Source organism: Euwallacea similis, chromosome 6 (assembly GCF_039881205.1).
Source record: "Euwallacea similis isolate ESF13 chromosome 6, ESF131.1, whole genome shotgun sequence".
Classification (NCBI taxonomy): Eukaryota; Metazoa; Arthropoda; class Insecta; order Coleoptera; family Curculionidae; genus Euwallacea; species Euwallacea similis.
Window position 1 is genome coordinate 6,137,157 of NC_089614.1, and position 17,595 is coordinate 6,154,751.

A 17,595-nucleotide genomic window follows, 5' to 3' on the forward strand; every position below is an offset into this window, starting at 1 on the left:
TTTATGATTATTATTCCCTAAGGGAGGCTCTATTCCCTACGGGAGACCTTTACGTCCCGACCCGCAGGCGAGGGTTGCAGCTCTCTCGAAGGAATAATGGCCATAGAAAGTGAGTATCATACTATATTTAGTCCACGGCCATTGTCCAGCTCCAACGATAAGCTCATTTACGACATAATTAATATCGAACTTTAAAAGCTTGACCTAAAATTCTTTAGGTGTTGCTGCGCAATACGCCAACTGCCGCACAACTCAGACTGAGATCACGAGTTGTGCGGTATGATGGGGGCTCATACCGCACAAGTTACTTGCGGGTAATGTAAATACCCAGCGGGGTATAATGGCTTTACATCCCCCAAATTCCTCATTATTCCCTCTGACGCTACATAACACGAGCCCTAATTAACTTCAGTCAACAATCTGAATATTGATATAAAATGCGCATGAAACTGTTATGTAAACATTTCATTATTGTTCTGACGATTGAGTTAATTGATAGAGTAGCGACAAAAATAATTTATTTTGTGAAACTTTTGCGTCGATATCCGTTATACAGCGTTTCCAACAATGTTTAATGAACCGTAATCTCTTTTAGCATTGGATTTAGAGCAAAATGTTAAATTCGAGCGTTATAGGGAGAAGTGTTACGCATAATTTTAAATTACAAAAAGATGTGCAGGGGGGTCTCAAAAAGTATGGCAATCCTGAATTATGCGCTTTAGATGTTAGGGGATGTCCTCAATATTATTTAGTGTGTAATTCCTATGATGTATGCGGCATATCTATCTTAGGGAATAACATCGGCAGTAGCGTATTAAAAAAATTCATTTAGGTACGCCTTTTTTGTGTCCCAGAACAGCGGTTAGGGCACAATACCGATTTCCGTGGGATTTCGCCGCTGTCAAAATTTTTAATTTTTCCGGTATAACGCGGAAGCGGCAAACTTTAGGCTTAAGACACTATGTAAACTGGCCTTGAAATTTAACGAGAAATCCGAAAATTACAAAAAAACTAGGGGGTTTCATTTAAAATAACGAAGTTGGTAGCCACTTCCGGTATAACCGGAACTGCTGCCATTTTGAAAGCATTTCACTTGGATTCAAAATGGTCGAGTCTAGCCTGAAGCCAAATTTCATTGGACAACGATAATGGAAGCGAAAAATTTTCTAACGGACGGGTTGCGTGGCTAGCCCTGTATGACCCGATAGAAGTTGTAAAGCAGTTTTATAACGGTGTTAGTTAACGTTTTGTAACAGCTACCAATGCGTTTAAATAATCGTTTTTGAGGGGCGAAAAGATTACCATATGACCTAATCTCTTTTTCAGCCTATAGGTGCAGCGCAGCGCACACATTTTAGAAATGTTTCTACGAGAATAGATGTTCCATAACATGGGTTTTCTCCACTCCACTTTTAATGAAACAAAATTGCTAGCTGGGTTTAAAATGCGATCTTAATTATTATTATCGGCAAGCTGGAGCTTCACGTATTAATATTAGATATGAGCAACTAACATCAGTACCCGAGAACGGCATAAAGGGGGTGGGTATTGGGTGGCGACGAACGAAGGGAAAATCGAGTCAAGGCAGACGCTTTGCGATTCAACTTGGTGTCGGGAGAGTCAGGAGCTGCTCACAAGGGAATTCCCAAGCAATCTCGGTGTTTAGTTCCCGAGGGGCAAGACTCAATTAAACTTTAAGATGATATGCAAGCGCCCCCTCCCGCAGTTCACCTCTAGGGAGAGTAACCATCCTTCTTAGCCCATTTTATATACATGATTTCCTTGGGACCGATATTACTATGGCGAGGTGAAATTTTTAGGTCACGGGACCACTGAGGCATGAGCTTATTTAGGCTAGTCTATTCACTACTATAGTTGACTGACTGTAGTTACAAGATTTTCATTTTTGGTTTATTTCTTCGAACGAAAACTGGTCGATTTCGAAAGGCATCGGATGGGGCCCTGGCGACCAAAACGTAGAGATAACTGGTCCCCATGGAATGACTACGGATTGGCCGTAATGCATTGAATTAGACAATAATAGAACAACAGTGGATAGGAACTTTCCGGCAAAACAGAGGACAGGATAAGGACGCTGTTAAACCCTTAAAATCAAATTAAGCCGGCACTATGTTTTAGACCGGGTGTAATCAGCAGTTTGTCTAATAATAATGGCAGAAATCGCGCTCATTGTTTTAAGGAAACAGACTGAAATAGCCAATTTCGAAATTAGCGACGATTTTCTTAATTGAAATTACGGAATCGTAAAGCATTTGGATCGATTAATTTCAGTTTCAAGTTCTCGCCATATGAGCCAATGAATAAATGTATTAATGTATAAGGCACGAACTTCTTTTATACACACGTGGGCTGGAAGCAGGTGAACGTCCCGATTTCTCACGTTTTCAACACGGAATATTTAATAAATTCATCACCCCTCAGATGGGGGCTAATTAGATTTCTCTCTAAGGATCTGGAAACTCCAATTCACCAGATGTATGGGTTGGCACATCGGAGGCCTTCAAGGGAGGTTTTAATTTAGTAAATTTCGCCATTACTCATTTACGAATACCCATTTATTCCCGATTTAGGGCCAATCAAATCGATAAAATGGCAAATCTATTTGCAGACTAAGTATGGAACTGTGGAGTAAACATCCTATATTTTCAAGCTTCCATGTGCATGTTTGTTATATAAATTAAATGTTATATAAAATTTAAATGTTGTAATAAAACTTGTAACAAGCCTGAGATGATCAATCCGGTTAAAGGGATATTGATCGCGTTCTCGGATACTGAACATGTTCAGCGCAGGCTCACGGCAAACATCCGAAGCACTCATTTAACTGCCCACTTGCTGACGCACAGATAACCGTCTACTGAGGGGGCTAACTTCCATTACCACCGTAAGATGGCGAGTCGAAGCAGCGAAACAAGTTTTAAGCAACATGGGCACTTCTTGATGGAATTCCTCGAGTTCACAATGCGTGCAGTGGATTTGTTATTTCAAGAAGCATATTGTGTAGCAAAAAATTGTACACCCAAACGAAAAACTAAAAGACAAATTCAAATATTTTCTGGCGATTATTAATCAGCGTGCACAAAAATAAGTTAAAACCGTCTTTTGCCGTTTACCATTAGATTTACGTGTCTGTTTTCAGGCTTGTTCAGCAGTTGTGAGAGCCAAATGGTAAAATGGTCCGCGTGCTTATATCAATAGCTTGACTTGGAACGTTTTTGTCAACAAAAAAATAAACTAAAGTATCTTTGTAACAATGAAATTCGTAAATGAACAGAATTGCTGCTTCGTTAGTTTTAAATTTCCCGGAATAATAATTCGATGCGCAGTCGCACAAGCCACTAAAGCACTTCATTGAGAAACCGCTTACCTGAAATGTCGCTGGCATCGTCGTCGTTAGTATGTGTATTGAGTCGTCGAAGTTGGTCTGTGAACCGTACCTGCACTAAACAATTTCAAAACAGATTAATAAAAGATAAAGAAAATTTATTTAATTCTCGCAGTTGTCGGTAGCGGCAGAATACACACCGTGCGTGCGAAAAACAGTTCAAATCTGCGGTTCTTTAGTACTATCTGGCCTCCGCTTTCAGTCCACTTCTTCATGGTGGTATTTACCATATCAAAGATGCACCACGACCAGAACTGGATTTAACGCTATTTCTCGTGGGCACACGTAAAAAAGTGCTGTGAAAAACTGTGACGAGTGATGTTTATATTTCTAGATTTTTTTCAACTTATGGGGTAAAGTGCTTCAGTACCCTTTAAGGTAAGTCTTTGCATTTTTCCTGTATAGTTGGGTAATTAAGTCATAAGTAGCAATAATTGGAGTGCATGTACACGACCCTATATAAGCGATTTCAAGCAACGTTCAAGGGTTTCACAAGCAATCCAAAGCACTAGCTCAAGAGATTTCGTGACTAATATGATGTACCAATATTAAACTCGATTTTGATACCTGCATTCCTTGGCATAGCGGTGATTTCGACCAGTGGCTCAAGGCATCTTACCGTGCGTTCCTCCGTAAAATCGGCCTAAAATAAAATAATTAGCGTCTTACGAACACTTTCTTCTGATTTTCGCTTTGCCAAGCTTATGTGCTCGATGGTAACATCTTCATAGTGAACGAAGGATGGTCATTTTCTCATCCAATTGCCCATAAAAGATAATCCCACGTCGCACTGAAATAATAGGTAATACTGAAACAACAGGCACTTAAAAAGTTACTCTATAATATGGCAGTTTAAACTTTCAAATTAGTAGTAAAACATAACCCTGCAGTTTAAGTTTAAAAGCGTCGCATTCTCGTTGTTAAAGGGAGTAAAAGTTCATTTACCTGGGTTTCACAACGAGCAAGGGTAAATAAAAGCGGAACTAATTCTTATTGGGTACGAAGCACAACATTTGTGTAAGGGATACATTAAGGTAATGAATATTAAATATTCATGACAGCAGTACACACGTACAAGAAAACTTCGCAGTTGAAAAATGTTCTCCAGAAACTAGCGCAATTTCTCATAATACAACCAAAAAAGCGATTAATTCTTGTTACAGTTTCGCCTTAACAAACTGCACCTGCCTATTCACCAAGTGAATAATATCCAAACATTGTTTGGAATATCGCACCATTAATTTTAATCAAACCTTATCCTTAAGACAAATAAAAATACAAACCGCTATTAAACAACAAAAGTTTAGTTGTTAAGTCTACATTGCTAAAACATTTACCTGCCTGGATTGTTCAAGTAAATTTAGATTTGATATTTCCGAGAAACGCAATGCAAGCTATCCAATTTAACAAATAGAATTGTTTCGAAGCAGAAATATGAATTCCCATTATCTGTGGAGTGGTGTTCGCTCAACTTCTTATTACTTTAGTACATCGTAATTTGGTTAAGTTTTTTAACCGTTCCTTTGTAAACTTCATATTCGAAATAGAGTGCACTAACTAGAAGAAGTAAAGCGAATGATAAAGTGGTGGTCATTAAAATTTGTAAAAATGCGATAATGCCACCCTGAAGCATAAAAATTACTTGCTGATTGGATGAATCGAGTTTATTGGTGATAATAAACTAGACAGTGGTGGATAATAAATAGAGAAAATTTTCCGCACTCAAGATCTAAGTCGCGTTCTTGAAGACCCCGCGGTCCATTATCACAACCATCGAAGAAGTAATAAAAATATATAGAAACGCCTGATGCCAAATAAATAGGACCCATTGTGCGCCACTGATCTCATCTATGTGGAGGGCATCAAACGAGCTCATATCACAATTTCACAGATATCAAACAAATTCCAAACAAAATTAATGGGACAATTAATTATCTTCAGCATATACATAAATTACGAATAATGACTTCAATTTATAAATTTAAATTATAACAATTTCGCTTCACTGCTGTTTGGGAGGTGTTCGGCTTGTTACTTATTATTTCTTTCGCAAATATCTTAAATAAAACCGTTTAATTTATCATCACACTAATTGGTGGAATCGAGCAAAGGCAACGTGTACAGTACATAAAACATCGATTTTATACTACAATGAAATGGCATGTTATTCACCTATTCGCAGTGGGGTAATTTGATATATATAGTTGAAACAATGTAATTCGGTTCGACGAAACAGTCGGATATTTATAGAAAAATTTAGAAAAACAATGTTTCGTGTTCCGCATTTTGGAGGTCTCTCTGAAAGGGTTTAAGAAAGATTTCCCGAATATTTTAAATAGTCAATTTTTATACGTAGACTGCAATAAACGTTTCATCAATTTATATAACTACAAATAACGGTCGAAAAGAGGAAGCTTGAAGCCGTTATCCAAAAATAGGTTACATTAATTTATATTATACAATATTGCCAGCTTCAAATTATCAAAATACGTGTTTCGGAGAGCGATTCTCCCTTTAATAAAATAAATATTTAACAATAAAAACGCAATTTCGCTCACTATGGGTATAGAAGTTTGACGATAATAGATGACAGGATATACTTGTCATAAAGCAGCTGCCTAAAGTAATTATACCCTAATTTCTACGCCTTAATTTACTGCTTCGCCATAGTGAGAGCGAGGCAACGAGGTGGAAGTAGCAGCCTGTTGTAGTTGTAATAATTCCCTTAATTTAGTTTATTGGCTAATTTAATTCAATTTTAGCAGATGTAGCAAATATAAATCATTTGTGCTAAACTGTGGGGCAATAAAGGATCCATATTGGATGCGATGAAAACATTCCATAGATTTTTGCTTGATTGGTGGCAGAATAAACAGGCAAATGGAGCAAATCCTTGAATACAGTTAAATATCCTGAGGGCACGCTCTTCATAATAGAGAACATTGAAAATTTTTAATTAAAAATATCTCTAGACGTGGAACAGCAATGAACCCAAAGAAAATTTAAACGTTTGCTTTTCTGTTAAGACAATACACAACTAATTGTTCACGAGACTCTTGAATAAACCCCAAAGAGCTCATTATCATTATTTTCGGTAAATAAGAGGACTTCTCATCCAGGTAACATGACACAATAGAGTACTGTGAGAAGTCAGGTTTTCCGGAAAAATTGAACCTCTACATTTGAAACTGCTCCTCAGTTCGTCAATGAACCCAAAAGTGCTTTTGGAACTAAAACATTATTAGAACATAGACTGCGTTGACGTTACAAAGGAAATTCTATCATCCTTCGTTTCCCAGTTACGTATGGCAAATATTGAAAATTGTTATGAGCTCCATCTCGAATATTTGCATTTTCGGATGGCGTGTAACAGAGCTTTAACATTCAGCATATTATTATAATTTAGGGTTTCCTTGATTGATGTTACCAATAGTTAAATAAAGGGTTGATCTCACCTGTTATCCCGGAATGCTGGATGTTGGAAATGTCGCCCATCAGCACCTGGTCATTTGTGGTATAATATATGGTATGTTTTAGTTATGAATCTGCCTAAGGAAATCAGGTAAAGATGAGTCCTCTTAGAGGAATTTCTCACCAATTATAAAAAAAAGAGTGATATATTCGGGAATGATTGCAAATGGATGAGAATTTTGGCAGAAACCTAGATTAGGCAGGGAAAGCAGCTTACCTTACTTATTAATTCAAAAGTAATTCAAAATCATTTTTAAAAACGCTGAGATAGCTAAATGGTATACCGCCTGTAAATTAAGACCTCTACTTTTCCTATCTTACACTTTTTCCAATTTAGTGTCAAGTCTAATGCTATGGAAAGTGATTGGTTGCGCTTGTTACCTCATTTGACCTATATCCTTAATTCCAGCATTTTCCACCAGTGATTTCCCTCAAACTGGAAATTTGTTTTTAAATTGTCTTTCTATAATATTAAAAGTATCACAGAGGTTAATATTAAATAAACAATTGGTTGCACACTTCCTTAATAATCAATTTATACACTATAGTAGTACACCAACTCTACTTAAAGTAGGTGATGAAATTGTCTACTCTAAACGAAAAAATGTGCTCATGTCTCATACTGCCTGCATGTACTGTTAGAGGAGTTTCCCAGAGTAGCATTCTGGACCCGTTGCTTTTCACAATTTACACTGCTGATTTCATCAGTCATATGAGGCACTTGAATTCTCATCAATATGCTGATGACTTGCAGTTGTACTATTCGTGTGATGATAACATTGTTGGGAGCCGGAATTATATATAAATGATGACTCTCGAGTGATTTCAAATATTTATTGTTATTGAATTCATCCTTAATCCTTTTGTCTGCTGCATGCATGTCGTAGCTTAATTCGACTTTATATTCAACTTTGATCGACTGACCTGCACTATCCTCAAGTTTCACCGCCGTGTTGCAAAACAAAATATTGTTAATGCTGCACGTTCCACGTGTCAAAAGTTGTGTTGACATTTTAACAAAACCCTTTCCATGATGATAAAGGGTTCCATAATGATTTCCATCATACATGGCCATCATAACCAATGCTAATCACTATAACTTATTTAAATGTATATGTATTGTAATATATTCTGTTTCTTTACGAAACTAATTATACGAATCTGTTAACCTCAACTAGCCTTTTGGTGACCTTAGGAAGGGTTACAGCAATGTCTACGTAAAATATAAAAATGCGTCAGAACTAACTGTGGGCAGGTCTCACATAGATGTCAACAAAATTTTTGTAAGTGTTGAAAATGTTTTGTTGACAGGACGGCAATGAAACCCGCAAAAAAATCCATATAATATTTAAAAAAGTATGGTAATAAACCGATTTTTGATATAGAAATATCGGATAATGGATGTGGATTAGAGGGTCTTCTTTTTAGAAATTAAAGTCATCTCTGCAATCGCGAACACTCCGCAGGCTCAACGTGATATATAAATAGAGCTTTTACAGTCGCTTTGAAATCTACTAATCCAGGTGTACGAAAAACTGAGTTTAGCGAGCTATGTACACCTTATTAATAATTAGCAAGACCCTAAGAGGAAATGTTGTTAAGTGCAAATGTAAATAATACATTAGCAGTCAGTTTACATTGCGGAAAATTTGTTAACCCTCTTTTCGTGGATTCCGGAGTACCTAAAGTGGGTAATTGTTTAAGGTATGCATTTGCACCACGCCGGTCCTTTATTTATTCAGTGTCGTTAATGCCATTACAGCATTAATTTCCCAAGAAACTCCCCACGTATCCAGGTTTACAAAAGATATTAAAATGGCGCTCTAAATTAAAATGGTAAATGGGCCCGAAGATTAAGATTAAATTAATTTAATGACAATGATATTTTACCATGGATTAATTAATCAGTGCGAAAGATTTTTCCCCGTGTAAGAAATATATGAGGCGACGCTCTGGTATTTCAATACTTGCTTGAAAAATGGAAAAACTGAGCAAGGCGTTGTGAAGCATATTCAATTTCCAGGAGTAAGACATCTTCCAAAAAAGCATTCGCTATCGCACCAGAAACAATGTAAAATGTATAAGACAAAAGCCGGGATGTAGGGAAATGAAAGTAGTGAAAAAATGTTCGTAAGGTATGAGATGTTTTCAGGATAAACGCATAACGTTATCATCTGCGCCACTTCTGCGAATTCTCCATTTGTGGGATTATTTCGGGGAAGGCAACGTATTAAAACATGTTTTTTATATTACAATTTCCATTTGCTGATTGGAGTAAAATTCACTTAAGTCAAGTTACACGGCCGCTATTCGACATCAAGTTAAGGCGTCCAACCCATCGAATGATCTCTCCGAGGAGGACAGACCCATTAAACCATTACAGTAAAAAGTCGAAAGCAGATATACGACACTAAATCTTGAAAAAATGTTAATCTGTTTATGATAGTGAGCTGTACTCCGAACATGCTAACAGCATTAAGCTATCTCGAAGTCCATTAGTCAAAAATGGTTGAATACCTACTTGAGTTTTTCATTCCTCTCTTGGGTTATCTGAGTATCTGCTTTTTTATTCCGATACCTTGGACTTCGTGTTGTCTTTTTGTTTAATTGTGTTTAAAATGAAGTTGTTTATAACTGACCACTTTCGAAAATTTATGAATTTACACACTTTTGAGTGTGAAGAATCACAATAGTACTGTTCAAAAAAGTAAATCGTCCGAACAAAGGCCGTCAAATACCATTATCGAATCATAAGAAATAGTTGGCCTAATAAGTGTAAAATTCTTATAAAAACCAACCTACAAAAAGCCTGAAAGTTGTAACCATTTTCTTTTCTAGTATTTCGGGGGGAATGGACTAGGATGTAATTGATTTTAATGCCTATTGGGCAATACATTTTTCAAAGAGTGGTTGACAGTTAATATATCATTGCAGGGTCATATAAAAAGTCCTAAAGTAGCCAAGTTACAAGCAGCAATATTTGAAAACTACCGGATTTTGAAAGCTCTTCGATCAGAGGGGTTGTATATAATAATTTCCTTAAGCCTCGACTATTGCAGGTTGATTGAATTTTAAACACGCTTTCTAACAAATGGATTTTTTAATACTCTACTGTTTATATTTTCAACCAAGGTTACGCTACTGCTTTTTGAAACGTAATATTATGTGTTGTATTAAAAAAGTGAAGTTGCTCTAATTAATGACATTTTGATAGCTTTTTCTGTTTTTATTTTTCACCATCCATTAACTTGTAGCTACATACATAAGTTACTCTTACAATATGTTTACAATGTACAAGAAGGGCCCCGACATATAAAATTTTGCTTTTAATTTAATATTGCATTTTTTGACCTGACAGACAGGTCTACACAGGGTCATTCATGTGTAGTAGATTTTATCAGTATTCCAAATAAAAAATGGCGAACCGATGACTTAGAATCCTCGCAAAGGCGATTCCCTAAGAAACAGCATGGGCGATCCTGTACAGTTGTTTATCATATTTTTAAAAAATCACTACTAATATTAAAATTTGACGTTTTTAAGCATTTCCACTAAAAAATGTCCTTGCAATTTTAATTGATTTATTCGGGAATTTGGCCGTCTCGGTATGTACATACTCGTTTCTCAGAAACGAATACGATAATCGATATCGAATAATCTTAGGAAGGTAATTTCATCGGTAACTCAATGTACCTAATACGTCGTTATAAAGCAAAAACAACTTCCTTGTCATTACCTTGCTGAGGCTGAGGCATCTTTCGGAAGAAACCGCGAAATTAGTTCTTAGGTGGTTTTCTGGTATTTCCATAAAGTTTTCCTCCTGATGATGATACCGATGCAGAATGGCGGCTTTGGTAGTAACGACGTCCTAACATTATCCTCTAATGACGGTTATTCGCGAGTTATAGCGTTCCTACTAGTGAAGTATTGACTCCAGGCAAGTTTTCTTGAAAAAAATTGCTTCATTTAACATTTTAATTGAGTACGTAACAGGCGAAAGAAATGTATCAATACCACACATGCTTATGCAGTAGCAGTGTCTGCCTATAATTTAATTATAATAATGGGCAGGTGATAGGATTTAATTACTTTTAGGTAAGAATTGTTATTCATAAATTATAATGTTTGGATTGTTCGGTCACTTTCGGACGTTCAACTCCGCATTTAAGTCGTTCCGACCAGGTCACTCTGGGTATATACAGATGCAAGGCCGTATAAACCGATTTCTTTCTCTTCTTCTTCTTCTTCGCGCCGTATCTTCTTGTGCCGTTTTGCCGAAACAGGCAATTTCGAACGGATCCACTGCAACGGCTGGTGAAGATATCCGAGTGAGTGGACTAATTTCAAAGAAAGGTGGTGACCCTTTGTAGCGACATAAAAAAAATGGCCGAAGGTTGCCCTAAAAATATAGTCCGCTGTTTGTAACCTCTGGGTGGGTTCCATCACGAAGTAGTAATAAATAAATGCGTATTAAATCAAAGACAAATTTAATCCGAAAATCTCTTCGAAATTGTTGGGTTCGCTGCTACACCCAAACAACCCGAAAAATCTCAACATCTGGGCACCACTTTTGTTTCCCTTCATAAGAAGTCATATTGTAAGGTAACAGAAACCAGTTAAATGTAAATCCGACATAAAAAGAATATTTCCAGCTGAGATGTTTTGTTGGGCGTCTGGGGTTTCGATAATGTATTCTTAACGTAAATCCCTTCCTTATCTTTTGTTAGTTTTTCTAAGGTTTTTGAAACCGAGAAAGAATGGTATAATTTCAGGAAAAACAGAAGGAGAGCTTTTCCACTTTCAACGACAGAGAAATGCCACATGTTCCTCGAAGAAAAAGGGAATTTACATAAGAGTATGCTCTGCATAGACTTTATTAATTACTCTATTAACTTAATGGCTCAATCATCAATGATTATTGCTGTCATTAATGATCCTGTACTGTGAAAACAATTATGCAACACACAATGCGCCTAACTTGACGGAAGTGCTGAATTGCTTAAAATAGAAAGTAACATATCGAAAATGTTCGCCCGGGAAAATGCATCATATTTCAGGTTCAGGTTAGGTTAAAATCTCGAAATATTCAGAGAGGTTGGAGACGAGATAGGAATCGAAGATTTTTGATTTGTTGAAAAACAAAAACTGCATGACAATAATAATTGTATTGTGGTATTGTGGAAGAAAAAATTGAACTTAGGCGTGTTTTTTTGAATCGACCAATATTAATCGAGCTTAAACTCAAACTATGTATCAAGAGGGAAAATTCTTAAAGGAATTCTGTGGCACGCACATTAGCAAACAAAATATCCATTTTCCCAGTAAACAGCATCTTAATGTACACAAAATCTTTGTATGCTTAGAGGATATGGTGCTCCGAAAATCGACAAAAACGCACTTTCTTATAAAGAAAATGCGAAGTCATTAGATGTGCATTAAACTCTCAGAACTTTCATACTACCTTGTAAGCACGTCCGCAGAGAAAGAATTTTCTAAATCGGTTATGTTCAAAATGTTTATCAGAAAATCATAGAATTATGACTTATACGTATGGATTGGCCGTAGGGTGGCGTGATTTTGGATGGAATACGTAATAATTCGTGTTCCTGTCTGGGGTACTTTGTATTCACCTCTCAATCCCATCCGCGTTACGAGGCAGGATGAAGTCTGTAAATATTATAAATCAAACCTCTGGGGTGATGAAATTTCGTTTGAACCATAAACGGTTCACTAGGTAAATATTAAGTTTTCAATGTATTTATTTAATGCCTTTATCGCCCATTTCCTAGACTAAATATTGTCCTGTGAATTCCTAATGTGACTGGTTTTGGGCTCAAACGTCAATATACATAGATGTTCGATAAATGCCCGGTAACAGCTAATGCTCCGCTTTATCGTCAGGTAAATATTTGAGGTATGTATGGCATCAGAAAATTTTGGTAACTTACATTAGAAATATGTCGCTTAAATTTTAAACCATATGCGTCCACTCTTATGCAGTCATGTGCAGCGAATCTCAAACGATACACTGAAATGTAAATAAAAACCCGAATAGAGTAAATAGAATGATGGACACTCTTAGCAGTTTTTTCACCCCTCCGAGTTGGGGTAGACTATATCGAGAAGCGACATCCCCTTGTTATACAAAGATATAAAAATGAGGGAATAAAAAATAGATTTCATACATTTGAAGGTTCGCTACGGGTAGGGAAAGAAAATTAGATTTTGTGCCAGGTTAGCTGTTAAGGTTTCCTTGAGGATTAGTTTTCTTGGTCTGAGTATTTTCCGGGTGATCGTTATCAGCATCGTTAGGAAAAGTTATATTAAGGAAAAATGAAATAACGCCCTTTTCGGGGGCTGAAATTAATGATTGATCTTGGATATATAAGGGAGGCCGGCACAGATATTTGGGGTTCGTGGGTAATCTTGCAACATTAATTTTTTTTACGGTTGAAAAACCAGCTTAAAATGGCCGGCCTTGTTATTTTGCGCGCGATGAGTTATTAATATTCACGACACTATTTACAATGGATGTTAATCTCGAACAACATAATTTGAGACAAATAATAAAAAGGAAGAGGTCGTTCGAGCCTTAATCATGTCTTATCACGCGATGGGTCTAACGCTGATTCAAATATTTAACTCTCTTATCAACGATAAATTGGATCTCACAGGCAGCTTAATAGAAATCACAGAAGTTTTGTGGCTGATAAAGTTCGAGTAGCATTATTAGGACCCGTTCGAGATAAACTGCTAAACTAATTGTCGATAGCGGAAAACCATATATCGAAAAATTTTGAATTTTATAGGCTCAAAAAATAATAAATGTTTTTAAAAATTATTATGGAAATGATAAATGAAATAAATCATCGAGAATAAAATAGACGTTTGATTTGAACCAGGCAGCAGTAAAATTCAGCCTATTTATTTTAAAATATTTATTGTTATCCATATTTGACTGGTTTAACCAAATACCGTTTTCGCGCATTGGCGATTTGCACACACATTTTATTTAATTTCGTATTATACATCAGGGGACCATGAATGCGTGGAATAAATGCGCCAACAGTATTTATAAAAATTCGCCGACACGTAAGTGTAGTCGGAGATATTTTTGTATAAATGCATAAATTTGTTTGGATAGTTATTTCATCTTAAAGTAACGGTTGTTCTGCAGTTCTATCTTGTCTTAGAGCTTTCTGCAACATCTACCTACTCACGGCGAAGTTCCTAGTTCGAGGCGCCACCATACTAATTACAATATAGTGTTGCGGCATTCCTTTGTTGCGAGGTAAAACAATCAGGTATATACAAGGCAGGGTATTCTATGATTTATTAAATACTTGTGCAATGCCATTTCGTTATGGAGGCGCAATAAAATGTCAATCGTTATGACCGAACTGAGCTAATAACAAACAGGCTTTCTTATTACCGAGGTCCACAGAGACGAACTAGAATGTTCTCAACTTCTTAGTGAATTGCGTTTCCTTTAGGTATTTGATCTGTTTCAATGACATTTTTAACACGTCTTCAAGCCTCAAAGTAACAAACTTATCAACCCTTTCACCCCAACTTTCTTGCTTCCCTCTTTTCATTATCCATAGGAAAAAGTAATGAAAATTCGAGTTGAAAATAATTTAAACCACGCGGGATTAATGGCAAGTTTTAAATTATTTTCGTTCCCCGCCCGCTCCTGGCCTATGTTTTGTATTTTAAACGAAGTTTCATTTTCTTTTTAAATTTAATTTAAAAAGTGCGCCGTAGGCACTATTTAAATGTATGCAAATTTAATGACGAATAGCAATAACTGTATCCATAATTTCCGTGTAGCGTACGTATTTCACCGTATACCGCGCAAGGACCTGATTAATTCAAGAATACTTTGCAAATTCGGGAAAGCCTGTTTAATTTCCATTACTACGATTTATTAAATGCTCGTCTTGTAGGCCAATACTGCCCTTCCATTATCAGAGTTTGTGCCTAAATTGGCATGCGCACCTTCTTGCTGCAACGTAATTTACACGGATTTACCTATACAAGACGAACTGAAAACAAAGGTACAAGAAATCTTATCTCCTGATGGATTTTATCCACATAGAACACCACTATTTTATTCTGGCCATATTGCGAAAACGTTCGATCGGATTAACAAGCCATAATGCCACACATGCCTCTAATATATTTCTTCATGAAGGGTCTTAGGAATAATTATTTTTCAGTGGCAGGGGAGCAAAGCGGAAGGGGCTGAAATGAAAAACAGTTAATAAACATATTATACCGCTTTCACTGTTTGCACCCCCCAGTGTCACCATTTTGATAACAATGGTTTAAGAGGACAACCGCCACATGGATGACTAACATGGCATGATCTGAGCTCTGTTTCTCTGTTTAGCTACTTTCGACAGAGGCGTACGAGGCAGGAAAATGCGATAAATCACTCATCATACGGAAAATGGGTATATCGACATCCAAAGTGTGAAGTTACGAATTGTTTAAAAATATTTACTAATTTTACAATCAACCGTTAAAGGAATTAAAAAATGAAAATACATACTTTCACTATTTTTCAGTTTGTCTTGAAAATGTGTTAATTATTATTTTTCCAGTAGTTTCCACAAGGATTTTACGTCAGCTTCTCAATTTAAAACGTTTCTTACATGTCTCTAAATATTTTAATTTAGTAGGATTTTCAAAAATATTTTAAGATATTTTTCAAATTTCGAAATTTTCTCAATTTTTATTAAAAATTGTCCTCCTGTGATATCATTTTTAGATATTTTGCTATATGTATATAAACTCTAGGATCATGGAGTATAAAAGAAGTTGCAGATTGGAGTAAACAGAAGGATCAGCAATGGCGGTGTTCGTACTTCCAGAAGGTGATCATGTCCTTGTTCATTGAAGAGATCTTAGATCATCTCACTACCCTAGACTAATCAGAATTGCCATCGAGATTTTCAAATGCGTTAACAATTTCAAATAGGGCAAAAAAAGAAATTATGGCCTTCAAATTAGAGGAAGGTGCGCGAAAGCTCCTCCTACCACTAATATATGCGCATTAACGCGCATGCTGACACTATATATGTGACGAATTATTCAGTTTTGACGCATCAATCGTCATTGACATGCTCGGTAAATCGCTTCATCGCTATTGATAAAATCCACCGTAGATGTGGATAAAATGTCAAGAAAAAATTTCCTTTGATCACTACTAACACCGGATAATATTGTAGAATATAATTTGATATAATGAGTCGTAAAGCTTCCACGGTCGGTTTTTTTACAGTGCTTGGTATATGATATATTCGTTATTTTTCTACGTAGACTTGCCTGGTTTAGAGTTATTTTGGTATACTCCAATTTTCAACTGTTTTTGAGATACTACCCTAAACAGTTGGCTGTTTTCTGGAATTTCAGGGATAATAACTTCTAAATTGTTCGATTTGAAGCGAATTTTTTCCGAATGGTATTCGTACTATCATATGAAGTTCTCAAAGTGAATACAAATACGTTATTTCTGCCAAAATTTGAATCTTTTGTTTAATTAAAAATAAATTATTTAAATTCGGCTTGAAACGTTAAGTGTCACAGTTTCGCTTTGCCCTAAATAGTTTCGGAGCAACTTCCCTAAGAAGTGCAAGAACAGCAATGTTATTGTAATATTGCGAAAATCGGTGAAAATCGGAATATCGAAAATAAAATTATACGTGTTCGTAGAATTTCGAGGCGAATTGAAAAATGCAAAAAGTTTGTTAAATATTAAATTTTCAGGATTTCCTTTTTAGTTAATAAATACGTGCGAAAAAATTAATAAATTGGTACGTAGCGCACACGACAAAAAGGTCAATATTTTCTTCATAAAAATGTGATAGCACAGAGGGAAATTAGGGCCTGATTTATTCCCGGACATGAAGTTGTGAAAGTAGAAAAGTGACGCTGAGAGACGACACTGCTATAAGTAATAAAAGCTAAACAATTCTCTCCCCGCGGATCAGGGAGGAGATGGGGAGAGCGATAATTTATTTTCAAGTTTACTCCTAAACCCAGGACTTTTTGTCGAGTATGTGTATGAATTGTCACCCTAAAATTCTGCGGAAAATATGCAGGCACTCGAATTATTAAAATTACTCTGAAGATTAATACTTTCGGGAGATTACATTTAGATCTGCAGCTTCGAGCAGACCATCCCGACTTTTAATCTGTGTCGGATTTAGACTTATACATATGTAAATACAGATATTTGTCAATAACAAAAAAATTTTGGATTTGCCAAGTCAGACAGGTCCGGGAAATGTATCTTTTTAAAAAGTTTTATAAAAGAAATACGATAAAGATAAAATTTATTCGATTGGAAAATCACTTATTTTTACCTGAGCCAGATTCAGTGAACACAATGAAATACAGAAGAAATCTATGAATATAGTATTCGTCGATCCCTTAGAATCGCTTGTTAGCGACAACATTTCGCTTTTCTGCTTTTCTGTTCAGGGAAACACAAAGTACTAACGAAACGAAATCGACCGTATACGCAGCTTTGATCCTGTAAAAATGAGCTCGCAGAATAAAAAATAAGAAATATATATGTCTTTCATCCAACCGGGCAATATTTTGAATAACGAGACAGAAAAAAGACCAACTCTCAACCGATATGAAGACGAATACAAAAGAACAAGAACTCGTTGTGGGACGCGAATGACATACAATTGTTTACATCGCAT

At 36.1% G+C, this 17,595-nt stretch overlaps 1 protein-coding gene across 6 annotated transcripts in view; it reads left to right on the plus strand.

Annotated features, from left to right (window-relative positions):
• The first annotated feature begins 3,398 nt into the window (after positions 1–3,398).
• The window catches only part of LOC136409365 (latrophilin Cirl-like), a 63,450-nt gene continuing 49,253 nt past the window's right edge, over positions 3,399–17,595 (plus strand). For 2 of the 6 annotated variants that reach the window (XR_010752176.1, XM_066390807.1), the window contains exon 1: positions 3,399–3,784. The gene's annotated coding sequence lies outside the window, so the exon portion shown is untranslated. The remainder of the gene's footprint in view (positions 3,785–17,595) is intronic. The other 4 variants (XM_066390802.1, XM_066390804.1, XM_066390801.1 and 1 more) reach the window with 2 other exon arrangements.